The sequence below is a fragment of the Homalodisca vitripennis genome, chromosome 3 (genome assembly GCF_021130785.1).
Source record: "Homalodisca vitripennis isolate AUS2020 chromosome 3, UT_GWSS_2.1, whole genome shotgun sequence".
Classification (NCBI taxonomy): domain Eukaryota; kingdom Metazoa; phylum Arthropoda; class Insecta; order Hemiptera; family Cicadellidae; genus Homalodisca; species Homalodisca vitripennis.
In genome coordinates this window covers 163555062-163573834 of record NC_060209.1, presented here as the reverse complement: position 1 = coordinate 163573834, position 18773 = coordinate 163555062, and the positions used below count along the sequence as shown (strand labels likewise).

Genomic DNA, 18773 nt, shown 5'->3' with positions numbered 1-18773 from the left:
TAGGATCAAAACAAAAAATTTAGATTCTTAAAAATAATAATTTTCTTGTATTTGTATAAGGCTGAATTAAGAATAATTCTTAATGTCAGCGTCTATAACTGAAATAGCCTTCCAATTCCTTGCCCAGTTGTTGTAACTGTATACGACTCTTATCAACATCAGACATTAAGCAGAATAAGTCACATATGGAATCTGCAGAATAAATTTTTGTTGAATTAAACATATAATTATTTTATCAAAGGTAAATAGTGTTATTTGCTAACATTTTCTAACAAAATACGTTTAAATATTGAGTGATTTTAGCTTTTAATCCGGTTGAAATAACATTAAACATGTCTTTATAAATAATATTTTACTTTAATATTTAGAATTTAATTATGTACTCTCAAAGACTTTTTACTATATATCTGATGCTTAAAAAAATATTTTCAACTATATGGAATTATTTTTAGAGTGGACTTTTATCCTTTTCCTTAAGGCATGTTTTTACAGTTACTTGAATCTAGGTTCGTTTTTTAATGTTAGCAGCTTAAAGTATAATTTATATGCGGAAATTACATAGCTGACGCTGTTTTATTACGATTTTAAACCAAGTCAGAAGGATAAATACACGTTTTGGTTTCCGCCCGGGCGTACTGCTTCTGGTTCATTTACATAAAGGAGCGTGTGACTATTTAGAACTTAACCGCTAGTGCCATCCGCCGACACGCCAAGTCCACTACATCACTTATCATTGAGGTGTCCACAATTTTGTCACTTTGGCCCCTCGGCCCTTTTGGGTTGCATCCGCCAAGATTCAGAACGTCTCACAATGTGACAATTGTCATGACCTACTAGGTATTCTATGCCTCGAATTGGTACGAGGTACTTGAAACGTAGTGTTACTAATTAAAGTTTTTTATTATTTAAACACTAATATGAACCCCAATTTAATGAACATAATCCTTAATATATCATGTGGAAAGGTATGTCGAGAAACACTTTTTATGTCAATTAAATTTTACATGAATCTTCATTCCTACAAGAATGAGTTCTATGATGCATAATTTTTGTGTTAACTTCTTCTTTCTATAATTGCCTTTCAGTCTACCTATCAGTAGGAAATCTCGAAAATGGAATGAGCTCAAAAATTTAAATTGCATGCAACCCCAGCGAAGCCTGTTACGCGACACGTTGTTAATATGAGGATTTCGAAGTAGTTGTTTCAGGTTGAATTCATAAACTGAGAGGCTCCGCTCATGTTAAAAGTTTTACCCTCAAAGTGTTAATGACAGTTTACTGGTCAGGGCAGTAGTCTTTAAACATGTTTTTACCTGTAGCCCTAGTTTCCTGGAGACTACGAATATGCTGATCAAGGAATTTATCATCAAAGATAATGATTGTGTGAGCAGGAGACATGAGACTGTGTCAGATCTTCTCTTTAAGCTCTCTTAATAATTCTGCTTTGTTATAAATGAGAGAAATAACGATCTGAAGAGTTCCACCCTGGAAATTAAGATTTCTCTAACGATATTTGATCTTTCCAAATCCATCTCCATCCTCTTGTTCCTGTAGAGTTACAATTTGACAAACAATTGGCCAAAAGCTGGCCTGTTTTAGGGGAAAAGGTCAATCAATGAATACAAAGATTCGTGACCAAGAAAAATCATATGCGGGGTAGAACACTCAAAGATTTACGTTTTCTGGTGAGGGAACTGGCAGTCACTGTAAAGTAGACTTTCGATTTCACAATCATTCTATTGAAGTAGTTTTTGGGCATTCTTACATATGATCGGAATTGGAAATTGTCAGAGGCACTGTTCATTATACAGCAATTAATGAAGCATTAACATGTTTGATATTTTCATGAAATTCCGGTTATTACTTCGAAACTAAATTGTATGATCAATTCAAGCGCATTTTATGACAATTAAATATTAAATCACATATTTTAAGACGTCCTCACAACACTTTTCGAAACCACTTCTGCAATCTCCAGATATAAATTCTATTGGCAGCTACACTACGGAGTCTCGTTGAACAAAATATGAAAGAACCATTATTATTTGGTCAAACAAAAATTCTCTTTTTATACAATAACTGTTCATTATTTCTCACTACACAGAACAAACTATGAGTTCGTCGCACCATGTGTAGTGTAATATGCTCCATGATGATGCACGCAACATTTCAAGTCTATATCTAATTTCATTCTCGAAATACCTTTCGACAGGCAAACCAGTCCTTCAGAAAAGAAATATTAAAATCCCCATGGCAGACAAATGGGAAGTGAATCATTCTACTGAATGATAGGTTTTAATAACACTTATTCAAATCCCAAGGATGTCCACTACGGTCATGTGATTTTTGTCAACGTAAAAATGAAGTACCATACAAAATTTAACACCTATACATGAAAATGTTCATTAACATTGTTCATTAAGTTGGTTATCAACAGTGTTTAAATGATAAACGTACTTTTCTTTTTACTCTATGCTGCACATTAAGGCACGAAAAGATAATGTTCTATTTGTTGGGATAGTTAGGCTACATGAGTTAATACGTCACAAGCTTAATCTCATATGCTCACATTTGGTTGTTTACAAACCGATTTATCTGCTACTTTCTTATTGCCATCATAGATGCTCATAAGACCGATATAAAGATGTTCGCTAACGCTCAACTGTGTTCCATGGAGTGATACAATGGAATTTACTATGATCGAACTTTCAAGCCTTCAGGTCAGTTCATTTCTAAATATGCTGTCAGACAGACGAAATAAGATTTTCCAGTCTCTCGAGTAATATAATTTACTAACGCTTAGCTAATAATATAAAAATCGTACTTTTCATAGCGAAAACGTGTGTTAAGCACGGAGTAAGTATGCTTGTAAGTGAAGCATAAATATTCATTTTTGCGTGGAATACGGTTAAGCCAAAAATTAGAGTAAAAGGATTTCGGTTAATCGACAGTAAATACCACTCCAATTGAACTTCTTCTCTTTCTGAAATATTATATAACAATTGCTAATGATTATTATTTTGCTGCATCATCATAAATACAATAATAAAATAATATGAAAGAAAGCCAGTCAGCCGTTTTTATTGAACTCGTTTAAGCTAAAAGCAGTGCCTGGAATTGCGCAATCTTCGCCAAAGTGTTGAGATATAATGCGGTGACCTTTAGTCGCTGTTATTCATAATACCCTGTCTAATATTTCACCGATTACAATGAGTACGTCCTTAGATCACACAAGTAGAATATCTCTCTATCTCGCTGCTCCCGCCTTTGTCACTGTCAGAAATCATTTGTCAATTGTCAGTGCAGATCTGGCCCAGTTGGCGCGCCTACTCCTTGCTCCATTTCCTCCCTGCGCATGCACGATGTCCACTTACCCAGCGCACGCTCTCTGCGCACGCTGCTGTTATTATGGTCATCTCGTGTTTACGGAAGGCAATCCACCGTGAGTGATGCATTCCTACCCGGTTAGTTGCGTCTTATCAACGTAAGATGGGCAAACATGCAACTACCTGTATAGTTCACAATCCAAAAAATAATATGCGACCACTAAATAAGAACACATGTTAGAGTTTATTTCCTTTAAAAAATCTAGTAATAACGTAACTGTTTTATCTCGTTACCGCTTATTCTTCAACGTGAAAGTTCAGTGAAAAAGAAATTGAAAGTAGCTTCATAATTAAATATAAGTTGAGGAAGTAAAAGAAATAACAAATTATGTCCATCATATTTGATTTTGAAGTACTCAAAAGTGTCATAATAAACAGTTAAAAAAAGTACTGTAATTACTGTAATAAAATAAAACTGCTAAGTAAATTACCAACTTTAAAGTCAGGCACATTTCAGATAAACATAAACAAATATTAATTTATAGGAGAGAGAATTATTTATTGTACGAGTATACTGCATTACGTTCTGCAATAACACATGTTATCAACACATCATTCTTTCTACTTCAAAAAGTGACATAGTCAATAAGGTATTTTGGTCTTTACTGAAAACGTAGAGGGCGTGAGGTAATACAAGTTAATTTGAATGTTTCTGTTGACTCATGATTATTGACTAGTCCAGGATCTTCGTCTGATCTCTTAAGTTATTCGCCTGAGTCATTTGATAATTCAAGTGAAACTTGAAACTTGTTGGTCTTGATGTGGAGAACTAGTTTCTCCAACATCTAGTACTTGGTCTTCAAATTCTGATTGTCCCTGTTTCGCGGTTATAACTGCTTCAGGTGTTGGGACAAGATTCCTTATTGACACGGTTTTCTCTCTTCCCGTCGATCTGGGAGTCTGACATGAGCATAATCAGGATTTGCCTGTACTAACTGATCTTCTTCCACGGGGGACTCGTTCTTGTTTGACTTGTTCTGGTTGTATAAAAGCACTTGTCCTGGTTGAGAGCCAGCTTGGTATGGAACCTCTGTAATGGGATCTTCTGGTATGTTTAAACATATGTTTAAAAGTTCATGTGGTGTTGCATTAGGTGAAGTGTATATTAAGGATCTGATTGAATGAAGCGCCCAGAAAGAACAGTTTCCTAGTACTTAATAGACAGATTTTGAGTCTAAGAGCAAGTAAAATGCTCTTCCAAATGGTTCCGTTGAATTTTTTTAACTTGACCACTTCCTGTAGGATTATATGCAGAAGAGTGACTTGATGCAATGCCACATGTTTGAAGAAGAGCCCTTAGTTTCTCTGAAATCAGTGTTGATCCTTGATCTGAATGAATAAATTAGGACATACCAATAAGTACAAAAAGTTCCTGAGGTTGTTCGATCACAGTAGCTAAAGTAATATCAAGGAAGGGAAAAGCAATCGGATACCGTGAATACCCATCTACTATAGTTTATATATACTTGTTATAACTTGCACTGGGGATAGTGCCTTTAGACCCCATGTTTACACGTTCAAAAGGTACAGTTGATTTTACCAAGGTACTCCGAAACCTGCAAACCTTGGATTCAGTTCTGCACAATCTTGGCATTGCGTTATTGCGCGGCGAACTTCATTCAGTGAAAAGGTACGTTTTTCGTTGCAATCCAATGATAGAATCTGGTAACTCCTGAATGACACACTAATGAATTTATACTAAATTTGGTCTACCAGTTACGGATTCACACAATCTTAACATAGGATCTTCAACCTCGTTTTCCTTCTTTGGACGGTAAACAATGTTATATTCAAAGCAAGATAATTCCAAGCTGTATCTTTGCAGTTTGTACTTCCCAAAATTACTTATTGTCAAACATAAAGGAAACTGATGTTTAATCGGTAGTGAGAAGAATGGCCGACCAATGAGGTAGTGTCTTCACTTATAAAGGCTCGGCTATTTCTTGGGCTTCCTTTCCAACAGATGAATGATTCCTTTCATACTTGGATAAGGCATACTTGTGAGAGAATCGATACGATCGTGAAGGTAGATGAATCTGTTTTTAGAGCAAATGATGCATAAGGTCTTTGACAACAATCCCATACCCATACGAAGTATTTAGTATGCGTTTTGAATATTTGGACTCCGTATTGTTTGAAAGTAAAGACTTCGAACTCATAGTCAGGCATTTTAGCCTCATATAGATAGTCAGCCTATTGCAATTGCACCTGCGAAACTTCTTGAATAATTTCACCAAATATAACCTCCAGAATATATATTCCAACTAAACCGGGAGAAGTGGGTAGAACTGAACCCACATTAATTAATTCTCATGGGATGTATAAGTACTCGATATCTCGAAAACCATTCCAGATACAAAATCGTTGTTTATATAAAATGTAGGGAAAAGGTACAAAATTGAGTTGAAGGGACAAATATTGATTTTATAAATATCTATACAAAGCTGTTAGCCAGCTGAGGACGCCATTTTTCTATTGTGGCGGCCGTTCCAACTTTAAAAATATCTCCATTAATTATAATGCTAGACAAAATATTAATTGTAATGCTTGTAATATTCCGTAAGTTTTTGTTATAAGCAACTGTTCTGATCTCTAACGGTTTTTATATATTGATTACATGGAAATTCCATTAGAATAAACTAATAAAATTTGTGTTTTCACAAAATCTACCTACTTAAAGCACTATCTTAAATACGGGATCCTTTTGAGTATAAGAATTGTAAAGGCGACCAAACGCAGTAAGATATACATTATGAACAAATTGGTGACTAAAGGAAGTACGGAACAGCATAGGGTCACTCCCAGCACTAACATTCCGTATAAAGCAACTTGAAACTTAATAAAATTCATTAAGAATGTTATTCTTCTTGTATACGCATTGTGAACATGAAAAAGTGAAAATGTTATGTCTAAATAAGTTCTTAGGCCAGTTAAGCCGATCCTAATTAGTATCGATGTGGTATTTTTTAAATGTCAATTAGTGAGTATGCCTTAATGCCAGGCAAACTGGATAAGTTATGCAAAAAAATATTTCAAAACTTGAATTCCCGTTTTACTCTTGGTTATTCATATACTCAGTCGCATTACCTAGGATTCTTAATTTTGTTATTACTTTGTTAATCTGGTTCAAAAATAATTGTTTGAACATCAATAATTATTAAACATTAATCGTAAGAAGTCCTTTAATTTCAAGCATAGGTTTAGTTTTTGTTTCATAACTTAAAATTATAACGTTGAGCATCGAGATGAAGGAGGTTGAAATGATACAATCTTCTTACAGTCGCCATAACTTTATTCAGCGATGCTAGTTAATATTTCACAGTTGTGGGCCGTGTGAAACCCGTCTTAGAACAGATATATTTGAAAGTGAGTCCACATTACTGTAGTCTTTATATGGAAGAAAGAGTCAAGGTATTGTGTGGAGATTTGGATTTCTCCGCATAATAACGATTTGTCTCAGAGACACTAGGACAAACTTGGTAGATCATGTTAGTGTACTGGGCGACGTTTCTGTTTGGCATTAAGAACAGTAAAATAGGATAAAGCACAAAAATTGAGGATGTCTCAAATTACCGTGACAAACTTCATTGGTTATAGATTTTAGCGTTCACGGTACAGATATGACGTCCTGTTTTGGAAGTTGATAAAGTTGCAAGGAGCACAGATTGACGTAAATTATATAAATTTTACAATTATTTAAAATAAAAGAACTCACACACACTTAAATGTACCTAAAGATAATATTTTGAATGTAATCCTTGAAGTTGCAAGTGAAATTATTTTAAAAAGAAATAATATATATTTAAAAACTATTGAAATAAGAAAGCTTAGCATATTTATTATTTAAAACTGAACTGTTGTAATAAAAGAATTATTAATATTAAAACAGTAGTAACAGGTTAGAAATTTTAAGTGTCAAGCTGCGCATCCAGTGACTTTAACGCCTGGTAAATAGAAAGTCGTATATGGTAATGTTAAATGGTCATGTTATGTTATTGCGTATTAGACTAATTGGCAGGTTTACGTTTGCAGTAATGCCAGTACTAGTGGGAGGCCAATGAACTGATGTTTGTGGACTGGCCAGTAGCAGTAACGGTACCTCGGACCACGGAACCTCCCTACTATCACTTTCCTTTAATTTGCCTTCTCGCATCACCGACCGTTAACTAGTGACGCCTGACGAGAGCTGCATCTACATCTAGAGCAATCGTCCCGGGATTCAAAGGCGACGGGTCAGAATAAGCCGTTGCTCTTGTGCGCATTACACTAATTGCCCGTGACCGGAGATCTTCCGATCGTGCGCTGTTAAGAGGTGGAATTACAACAAGATCTCTCCGGTATTTACTAAAACACAAGATTGTAATCACCTATCTAATCTCCCTGAATCAAAGTAGACTACCTCCATGTTGATTATCAGTTATAACATTCAAGAGGTTATCATTATAGAATTGAATTAGTTAGAATTTGTTTCATAATTATAGCTATTATTATGAAAACCCACAAGCAACAAGTGAAGTTTAAATAAGTAGCCAAGAAAAATTCAATCGCTGTGTCGATAAAAACTCGACAAATCCGGTGAGTTGACGCATTAGCCTACAATGCGAACGGAGGAGGCTCCCCCAACTCCCGCCAGTCGCAGATTTTGTCCACTGATCGGCCGTCCGATGGCCCAGATGCCAAGGTATCCAGGTCAACTACTTTGTTGGTGGACTAGGAGTCGGTAATGATTTATATGACGGTGGGTCATCAGGCGAGCGGGGGACCGCCTCGCCCACCAGCTCTTGTTTCTGTCCTGTGGAAGGTTCACTTTTTATATACGTTCGTAACTTACCCAAATATTGTTTGCATTAGTAGAGTGGCGATGTAATAATACGAAAACAGGAACTGCTCGCACATAATATAAAAATTGCTTATAATTGTAATAATGATAATTTTTAAAGGATGGTTGAGTTTAACTAGGAAGGGGGAGATTTTATCTTGACCATTTTTTTTCTCTTAGGGCAAGAAGCTTATAAATATCACTTAGGTAAGAACCTTACCGCTGCTTCCGGAGTGACAGAATTAATCAGGATGAGTAAAGTTAAGGAGTAGGGGCAGCTTCCTATCGAGATCCATGAGAAAGAACTAGGGCACTAATCTTAAAATCATGTCCCCCGGAAGATGGGGAATCCAGCTCTGAACCAGCCTCTCCAATCAAAGCAATCATGGGGTGGCACACCCTTGTTGAGGCTAACAAGAACCTCTGATAGTTAGGGAACGAACACCACCAAACTCTAACAGTCATCTCCCTCAGTAGACTAGACCTATCGAACTACCCTTGCACCCCAGAATCTCGACATTTGCTGTTACTGATATGCTGCTCCTGGACATCCATAAGGTTGCCCAGATTTAAGTGACACATTGGTTTTTGTTGTACCCAGTGGTGGGTTCAATTGGAAGGTATAAACCAGCCAGAAGTGATCTATGTTGGGTTTATCGAGACCATACACATGGATGTTTTATTTCCATTTATCATAGTTTATTAGTCAACGTTTTTTAAGCTTCGTAATGGGTCGCTTTAGTATAGATACGTATTTGATTCTTCAGAGATTTGTTCTATTTCTCACTCTTTATAGGGTATGCCTGTCTTGTAAGTTTAATACGCCCTGAGACAGTTTCCATAGCATATTGATAATATTCTTCCAGATAATGAGCATTGTAACCTCAAGTACTCTAAAAATGTCCAATGCGGTTCAATGCGGATACGGTGAAATCGATCAAACATTATACTCGTATACGTTATTTCCTTATCTCCTATGGGAGTACCATCACATCTAATAGTAGGATGCAAAAGTAAGATGGTGAAAGGAATAGTCGTAGGCGTTACTGCTGGCTGGAAGCAGCGATCTTTGCTTGAAGCGCAATAGTATGTTTTGTAGAAAATAGGAACTGGTTGTAAGTAGGTAACAAAAAGTTTAGAAATTGAAATAAAAGTTTATTGCACTTGCAGGGATTGTTTGAGGGTCGCTGTTTCCTACAGGCGTATGTAAATTAAAGTTGTTTTAGGATAATTTATTTATTTTATTTGGATTATAATTTATTCAGTGTTTTAGTTTAGCTCTTTTTGAGCATAACTTTCACAGTTTGTTACTACAGGAGATGCCTGTATAAGCTAAGATTTAACACTTTTGAAAACTATATGAAAACCAAAACAAATACTAATACTATTTATATGCGTGGTGAAGCCGCGTCTTGAATGGTGTGAGGTATTCGATAATTGGTCGATTACAGTCCAAACGCACGGGGACAGACCCAGTAGATAGCACCCCCCCCCCCCCCGGAACAAGGTGAGGTGGACGCCGTAGCTCGGAACCGCTCAGTCGTTCGCTTCGCTCGATACGTGTAGTGTTCGGTACTGTCTTCGGTCGCGTTCTTCCGCGGTGAGTTATTCTTAATATATAAATAAATTATTATTGTACATATAATATCTGTAGCTTTCTCTATCAAGCTAGAGAGCAAAAGAGAATAAATAAATCCTTTCATTGTAAAAATGAAAACAAAGGAACTTTTAATCTCTTGTTACTTTAGTTATAAAATCTTCATATTATACAATACCTTCATGTTGTTAGTAACAGAGTTTAAATGTTTAGTGCACACTTGTATTATAAGAATTTATAAGAAAGCTTATACTTTGGATTATTATGCAAACTACATCGGCATGCACAAATAGTAGCAACTTATCACAGCCATATTTTAGAAATCGATTTTGGTCAATATGCTGATAAGTAGAATATTGTCAAAATCCACGAGGAATCAATCGTGTAGAATCCAATTGACGTTTCAAAATTACGTCAAATTGCATTTCAAACGTCTTGTAAACTGTGCTTCTAGTATTTTCATAAACAGTGAGGTGTGTTTGTATTATCCCTTCATGCAGATGAAAATTAGTTAAGGAAAGGAGAGACAGTTGCGGTCAAAGAACCAATAAGTATGAACGGTGGCGCATCAGCAGGCGTCCTTGTAAAGAGACTTGTCCACTAGAAGTCCATGCCATGAAGCTTCCACATCCAGCCCGGCTAGTCAAAGAACTCCTTTGCCAGGATAAGGAAAAGTTTTAATTAGCATCCAAAACCTCAAATGTTTGTTGAGAAAATCTGCCCTGCCAGTTTTTTTAGAATTTTCCTCTAGTTGGCTGATGTCCATGTACAGATTTCCATCTAACTAAAACAATAAAGCAAACCCTATAGAGTATGCCATACAATCCAAGAACATGTGGACACAAACAAAGGATGAGAATATATCTGGTAAACTCTGGATATTTACATAGTGCTCTTTTTTACTGTATCGAGTGTTTGGTATCAGAACGGTAAAAACCGAGCAAGACCCCAACCGGTACTCAGAGAACCAGAATATCGAGTTTAGAGAAATACCATTCTTCCATTTCAAACTTATTCAGACATTATATGCAAGGCTATGTAGGAAACATACACAGCAATATACAACATAACATAAACATCATCAATAGACAAATAGACGTTAAGCAATTAGGTATTTACTTAATTTTAAGAATAAGTCAAAATCAACTCATTCCAATATTCCGTTTTCAAAATTATGGATGTTTCAATTGTTTAAAATAAAATTGCTCAAAACCGAAAGTTTGTATAACAATTTGAAGGCTAAATTGTTTAGCCTGTTCCTGTTCTTGTACATTTTCGTTGTCGTCTAAACAATCAGACAAAAAGCACAAGTCATTCGATGCATTTCCGAGAAAGTTAGGCTACATTATACGACCGTTTATCACAAATGAATAATTTTTTACTGGTATCCTTTGTTTAATAGTTTTTCTACCAACGAACAGGAAATAAAATAATAAACATTGTTTTATTATTTTGAGTATCAGTAATGGTTTTTTAACGAAATAAAGGGTTGGGTTAACTTGTATTTATTGCAAAACTAGAGCATAATACGCAAGATTAACTTTGAAAGTTTCAAATTGAATTTCTAAAACATATTCTAAAAGATTCAGAAAAAAATCATGTTTGCTAGCTCTTAAAAGAATCGTTTTAGGTTTACCTTTATAAGAATATTGTGTTTTTCTTTGGCCCATCCATATCACGATCTAAAGTATATCCGCACATAACAGAGACAGACAAATTGCATTACAAGTTTGCATTGCATTGCACACAATTGCATTACACTAGTTAAAAACAATATTGCTGAAATATAATAATCACACTTTTAAAAATAGTACACTACTTTGGACTAAAAAAGGTACTGACTTAAAAGTTGTTATAAACAATGGTACGAAAAAGAACAAAAATCTATCATCATTAACCAAAATAAGTGTTCGAATAGTCACAATTTAACAATATCTAGTAGTTTGATTACCTAGTAAGAAAATATTTGAAGAGTCGTAAAATATAATAGCTAGGGATGGAATTTATAGACAGGTTTGCTAGAGGGTGAATAGGGCGCGCCACATTCCGTTAAAATTTGGCTCTAAACTCGAGCGTTCCATTAACCAACCATTCCTCTGCTATCGGACCCGGAGACAGAACTTAAGTGGATACTTAGGCCACCACTCTTCCGGTTACCCCTCGTAAAGTAGTAGCGGTTTCCACCTTTAAACAGAAATGTCACACTACATTGCTATAAAAATATCGTGCTATTTTCGTTTTCCTTTTAAAATATTTATTCTATACTTACTAAATTACGCAATACAGAGAGCATACCGATTTTATTGGTTGCCTTAGTAATTTTTGCATTCATATTAATTAAACTTCGTAGCAAGATGAAAAATGCTGAAGTAATGGTAATTAGCTAGAAGTTAATAATTTTGAGATATTGTATAATGGTAATTTAAAAACGGGTTTTAAACAATTTTTGTAATATATTTCTATATTTATTGTTAAAGGCTTGAAAAAATATTAGAAAAGCATTAAATTGATTTCCATTGAATGTTTCTTATCTGAGCACTGTAGATTGGAACAATTTTTGTCGTAAGTAGAGTTCCGATAGATATTTTTCTCAAAAGGCGAGGGAGGGAATTGGAAATGGTAGTGAATAATGGAGGATCATTTACACTAAATCTACTCCTAATTTTAGTTACACATAGAAATATATTTTAAAACGTGCCATTTTAATACAATGCTTGTTTGGTTGTATGAATGTAATGAACGGAATGTTGAAAATAGTTGTTATTCAATTCAAATTCAACATACTAAAGCATATGTAAGGAATCGATTCTGCCATTTGTCTATGAATGTCGACTTGGAGAATTCTAAAAGAATCAAATATCCAAACCACTCCCATACAACATCCCACCGAGTAAGTCACAATTCTTTATCACATTACTTAAAGACTTCTACGTCGTTTTAGAAATAAAGGCGCTTGTGATGCACATGTATTTCTCAGGTCTCACACAACGTAGTAAGGTCAAAACGAAGAGATCTCTCAGATGAATGGTAAAGCCCGGAATAGTTAACACATATGTTTTCTGTCGATTTATTGTTATTTATGACTGTACAGAACTTTGTAAACGATCGACCGCCCTGAAGGATCGGGAGAGCTACTTTCATACATCTACAACAAACAGCCGGAAACTTTCCGATTTTCCATCAAATACATGTGCTCTACATATAATCGATTTCTACTTCATGTAAATTCGATAGTAAAACGATAAAAACAAACAATATTGTTCGCACATTCTTATTGATCCAATCTCTCTGGCAACCTCAGTCATGGAAGTGCATATTTTTTATGTTCTCGAATCAGGAGCGTATCAAAATGACTTCAAATAAGCAAAACCTTCAGTGTAGAGTTGAAAACTCTGCGATCCACATAACAAAACTTATGGATCTATATCTATATTTATAAGAAAGTCAAACTTCTGCACGGTGGATTCATCTCGACCATACAGTCTCCATTAAAAAAACAAAACAAAACAAAGCGGTTATTTTTGTAAGTAATGGTAACTACCATTGGTAACAAACGGTTCAGGGATATGCCGTTGACTTTATACAACATTTGCAGAATCGATGGAAATCGATAGAGAGATTCAAACATCAGCATACAACTAAACATCACAGTTTATAACGCATGTCATGTTCTTGATAACAAAAAAACATAAGTCCTAAATATAGAGCATTAAGGCACATCCAAAACAGTAGAAGAAAAAGAGAGTGCCTTATTGATACCAAAGCAATTATAAAGTTCAAAATTAACACATGTGACCCGATAGCAAAATTAAGATATTTCACGAATTATTATGACAAGCACAAAATGACAATGTTCAGAAGTTGACCCCTGACATTGTACAATACGATTTAACACACTTTAATAATACATAATAAAATATATACAGACACTATATTTACCAATAAGATATATACATTTACATACACAAATCGTATTTTAAAATTGTATATGATTGAATATGTATATTAAACAATAATATTATACAAACAACATCTTACTATAAACATTTATATTTCACTTTAAAAAATAGTTACAATGTATATACTGTACATAAAAACACACCTGAGTGAAGCATACAAGTGTGTATATACGCACGCTTAAAACAAGTCCAAATGATTTATTGAGACGAAAACCAGTTAACTTAAATCAAAATTATAAAAAAGTAAGTATAAACCTTCACCTTTACACAAAAATCAAGTGTAAGAGGGTTCAAAAATATCAGTTAACTTTAGGGGTCATCTCACATACATCGTACATTGCTCACACTCTCACTCACTCATACACTTTACGAATAAAATCTCAATCATCTGTATTTCCTTCCTAGAAGGTACTATTTTTACACAAACATGTCACTATAGTGAATGAGAATAAAAAAGTCAATGATGGAAAATTCCACAAGTGGAGTGATTAGGAAGCTTGTCTAACACCTTTTGGGAGTCAATATAGATAATACTTTATTTCGTCGCTCAGCCATAAAAATGGTCCGTGATAGAAAATTGATTGATGACGCCAATCATGTTTCATAAATCTGTTAAGGAAGATTTATAGCCTTTTAGGCTGTCTTGCGTCTTGTAAAAAAATGTGTAATGCTTTAATAAATTTTTCCTGCCGTATGTAACCATACTTCCATACTTACTATTCATAAATCTATTATGCGCCATAATTGTTTACTTCATGTAAGTATGTATCTAACAACCATTGTTACATTATTGTCTTTTTGATTCAAAATAATTTTATTTTTATTTTCTGACTTTTTTGAGGTGGAGATGAGCTTGATATATTACAACATAATACGTGTCGTAAATCTGGTAGAAAGCCAATCACATTAAAGACTTGCTTTTGGGATAAAACCTAGCTCCAATGTATGCTAATAAATATTCTGCTAGTGTGATCTTAAAGGTACAGAAGGTCAAATATATATTTAAGAAGAGTTCAACAAATTATAAAATATATGAATATGATAATATTGTACAAATTTGCGAGTAATGTTAGGAATTCGGAGGGAAGAAAGGCAGGAATGAGGAAAAGGCCTGTTACTAACGATGTTTAGATCGCTAGGCACAGATGGAGAGACGAGAAAGGTGTGCCTGAGTAGAAAGCACGGTGAGTGTGACAAGCACAGGTATCTCACAAGCACCGCGTGGCACATTGACCCGGTTACCGGGACCAAGGCCACGTGATCGCACAGTCAAAGCCACGGCCATTCTCCGTGTCTTCCTTCCGTCTCCTCCTCTGCTGGAGTCCCTCCTGGAAAAGTGACATTATCGCACTGCTTACACTTCTAAAACACAACTCCAGGATAATATGATATCGCTCTTCTGTAAGAAGACAACCTAAGATGTAGAGAAACGTTATCTATAGCCTTGAAAGTACTTTTGCAGAAAATACGATTGGAAATTCCAACTGAATAAGTCACGAAAACTGTTTGAAATATTTGCATAGTAGTGATTCAATCTGGCATAGATCCATTCCTAAACAGGAAACCCCTAGTTTACACAAAGAGGCATTAAGTAGCGAGCTGAACTTTGACATCAGGGTGGTTATAACATTATGCGGGGTGAGTGACTCTTGCTGTGAAATCCTGTCTTAAAAGATCTAACGTTCAAACATCGCATGGGGGATACCCCTGTGGAGAGTCTACTAAATAGATGTTTTAAGAGTACTACATATACCTGCTCTGCAAGCGTATTGAATTATATGAAGGTGAGTTTCTCAATTCATAGTAATGAGAGCGTTAGTATGTCACGGCATTACACTGAGTTATGCGAGCCTAAGTTTGTCGTAGCATAACACTCAGTTATGCGAGCCCAAGTTTGTAATGGCATAGTGCTGAGTTATGCGAGCCCAAGTTTGTCGTAGCATAACACTGAGTTATGCGAGCCCATGTTTGTCGTAGCATAACACTGAGTTATGTGAGCCTAAGTTTGTCGTAGCATAACACTGAGTTATGTGAGCCCATGTTTGTCGTAGCATAACACTGAGTTATGCGAGCCCAAGTTTGTAATGGCATAGTGCTGATCTATGCGAGCCTAAGTTCTCATAGCATGCATAGTACTGAGCTATGCGAGACTCAGTTCTCATAGCATACATAGTACTGAGTTATGCGAGCCAAAGTTTGTCGTAGCATACATATACTGAGTTAGCCAAACTAGTTTGCTCAAGATCCCCGTTACTCAGGAACATTTCAGGTAATAAAGAGGTCTTAGCATTAAAGGAAGACCTCCAAATAAAAAGAGCATTCAAACTTCATACATATACTTGATTACAATTACTTAAAAAATCTAAGTAAAGCAAGTTATTATGTTTTCAAATATGGAAACTGATCACAACAGTCGATGGTTGAAATAATTCAAATAAAATTATGTTCTTTCTAAACTATTTTATATTATTTATTTGTTACGAGTTATTTTACTTTTATTTTTTATGTTTCTAATATTGTGATGCTGTTAAATTTGCTTCTCATTTTACATATGCAATGCAATCTCTTTAAAATTGTACAGATAAATGAACACTTATTAAAATTATACTCGTAACAAACTTAAAGTCGCTAACCTAGGAATTGAATTTGTAAAACTATATCCATTTATTCGGATATACCAACAAATGTTGGAAAAAACTCGCCATCCAATTATCGGTCATTCAGTAATATGTCGAAAGTATTTTTAGTTACAGTTTTAACAGTTTTTCATAACATAGTATCTACTGAATAATGAATCCAGTGTTTGTCAGGATTGTGTTAAACTTATAACACTGATAATAAATGCAAAGTGTAGTGCGAGGATTCAGTAAACAATAATGATAATAATTAGAATAAAGGAGAAAAGGATCACAATAAGGCACAGAATTATTTCGAGAGAGTACTGAATTTAATACTTAAATTACTTTTGTGATAAATTACAAGAAATTAAACTCAATATTTCACATTTCCGGCATATTATTTACACAAAAAACAAACAACAAAGAGAAATGAATAAATAAATTAGGTATAGGTTCTCTTAGGTGGGTTCCAATAGGAAAGTCAGTATTGTGCTCTCACAATAGCTCCGTAGCTACAATCCAACGTGTCTTTTGTTTTCCCGATGTCTGAAGCAGAAAAGTATGTCAATACATAGCCATATTATGTTTAACTATGGACGCGACTTGCCGGTAGTGAGCATTGCAGAGGCTGTCGGAACTTGTAGCTCAGGTCGACTAATTGGTATCACTGGCTCCTCTAACTGATGCATGTATACGACGGACGTAACATGCTCATGCACAGCTGCACACCAACACTACCAGTAGGGCGGCTTTCACTCCTATGTTTGTGCTATTATCCTCAGGGCTGTTATCCAAGCAGGAACCAGGTTGTAACAAGTGGCATCTCTTTCTGTTTTCACAAGTTTCAGGTTCCTACAGTTATTTCGGCTCCTGTTGACACTGCAAAAACAGTTCTATTTTTTAATGGTTTTATTTTTGACCAATCGCAACCCCAAATCTATCGTCCCTGCAGTGTTTCCAGAAGTCTAGAACATCGTTTTCCAACTCTCCCACATTTCTAATTGTTAAATTTCAACATCGAGATTCCCACCCTGTAACCTCTCCTTTGACACGCAAAGTAATACCACTAACAATTCAAAGATCATCAACAATTGCAAACAGAAATCTCACAACTCACAGATAACAACCCTATAAAGAACAACTCTTGATGTACGTAACATGTTACGTAATATTCAGGTCCATCCAAACTTCCTGGACATTAAACCAGTTGAGTTCTTTGTGCTTATGTAAGGGCACCGCCGCACAAACTTTGATAAACATAAGTGTTCTTAATTTATTAAAAAAACATGACCAGAATAGTCCACCTTCTATCTCAAAACAAAATTTTCATTTCTGAGAGCTGAACTAACTGTCGAATGGAGGACCAGTTCAACTCCACAAATTGACGATTGTGTGCGGGCCTTGACACTGATGGAGATGACAGTTCATTTTGCAGTTGTCTGTTCACGGTTTCATTTTGGCCACGGAACAGGTATATATCAGGAACTCTCTGACAGCCGTGCAATATCGCGCATTTGGAAAGAGGAACCGTTAAATACTGTTATGGGAAGAAACGGGCGTGGGATTTTCAATTACCATTCCGTTTGCCGTGACATTGCAAATGTAGAAATCCGTTTGCAAAGTGATTTGTAAACACGGGACACGACTAAAAACTCATCAAATTATTTATTTATTGGTGTAGTGATATTATTTATTTCGATTCACTTAGTCGATGGAATAAGTTTCAAATTTTTGTGAACATAGCTTGTGTAAACACTTATATTGTCAAGATAAATTAAATTTAAGACTAAAAGAGATTTTTTAAGTCTAACCTAATATTAAGTAGGATTCTTGACAATAAATATAAAATGTAAAAAACAACAGGTTGAGAGTCGAAATTCTAAACTGCTCTAACTGAATAAAACTTTCGTGCCAGATGAATTGTCAAGACTTGCAAAGTTAACCATGTTATACATTAGTTTATAAAGACATATATTCAATAAAATTGCTAACGCAGAATAACAAAATTCAAACATTGGCATATAATGATTATTCAACAAAACAATAGTTTTATTTTCTTCTAGTATTGTTAGAATCTATGTTTAAAACGATATTGTAATTATTTTGAAACTTGAGATTTGATATAATAAGTTAAATGGCCGTTTCGTTTGCCAGAATTTCGTAAAGAAACCGTTTAAAAATTTAGATCACACAGAGATCGCACCTTTAGAAAATAATTGCTGTTAGTAGGGCATTTCTATCCCTGTACCCCCAACGAAATTTAGCAGTTTCTGCCCGAAACTGACAACAAATTCAAGATTCCAAGCAGGATATTTTCGTAACCTCAAGCCTCTGTCAATTCAAATATAATGTTTTCGAGATTATTTAAAATTGATTTTATAATGCACACATAGG

General features: G+C 35.1%; 1 protein-coding gene across 1 annotated transcript in view; it reads left to right on the top strand.

Annotated features, from left to right (window-relative positions):
- Nucleotides 1–9722: 9722 nt before the first annotated feature.
- LOC124357731 overlaps nucleotides 9723–18773 on the top strand; it is a 46263-nt gene continuing 37212 nt past the window's right edge. The window contains exon 1 of the mRNA XM_046809741.1: nucleotides 9723–9805. The gene's annotated coding sequence lies outside the window, so the exon portion shown is untranslated. The remainder of the gene's footprint in view (nucleotides 9806–18773) is intronic.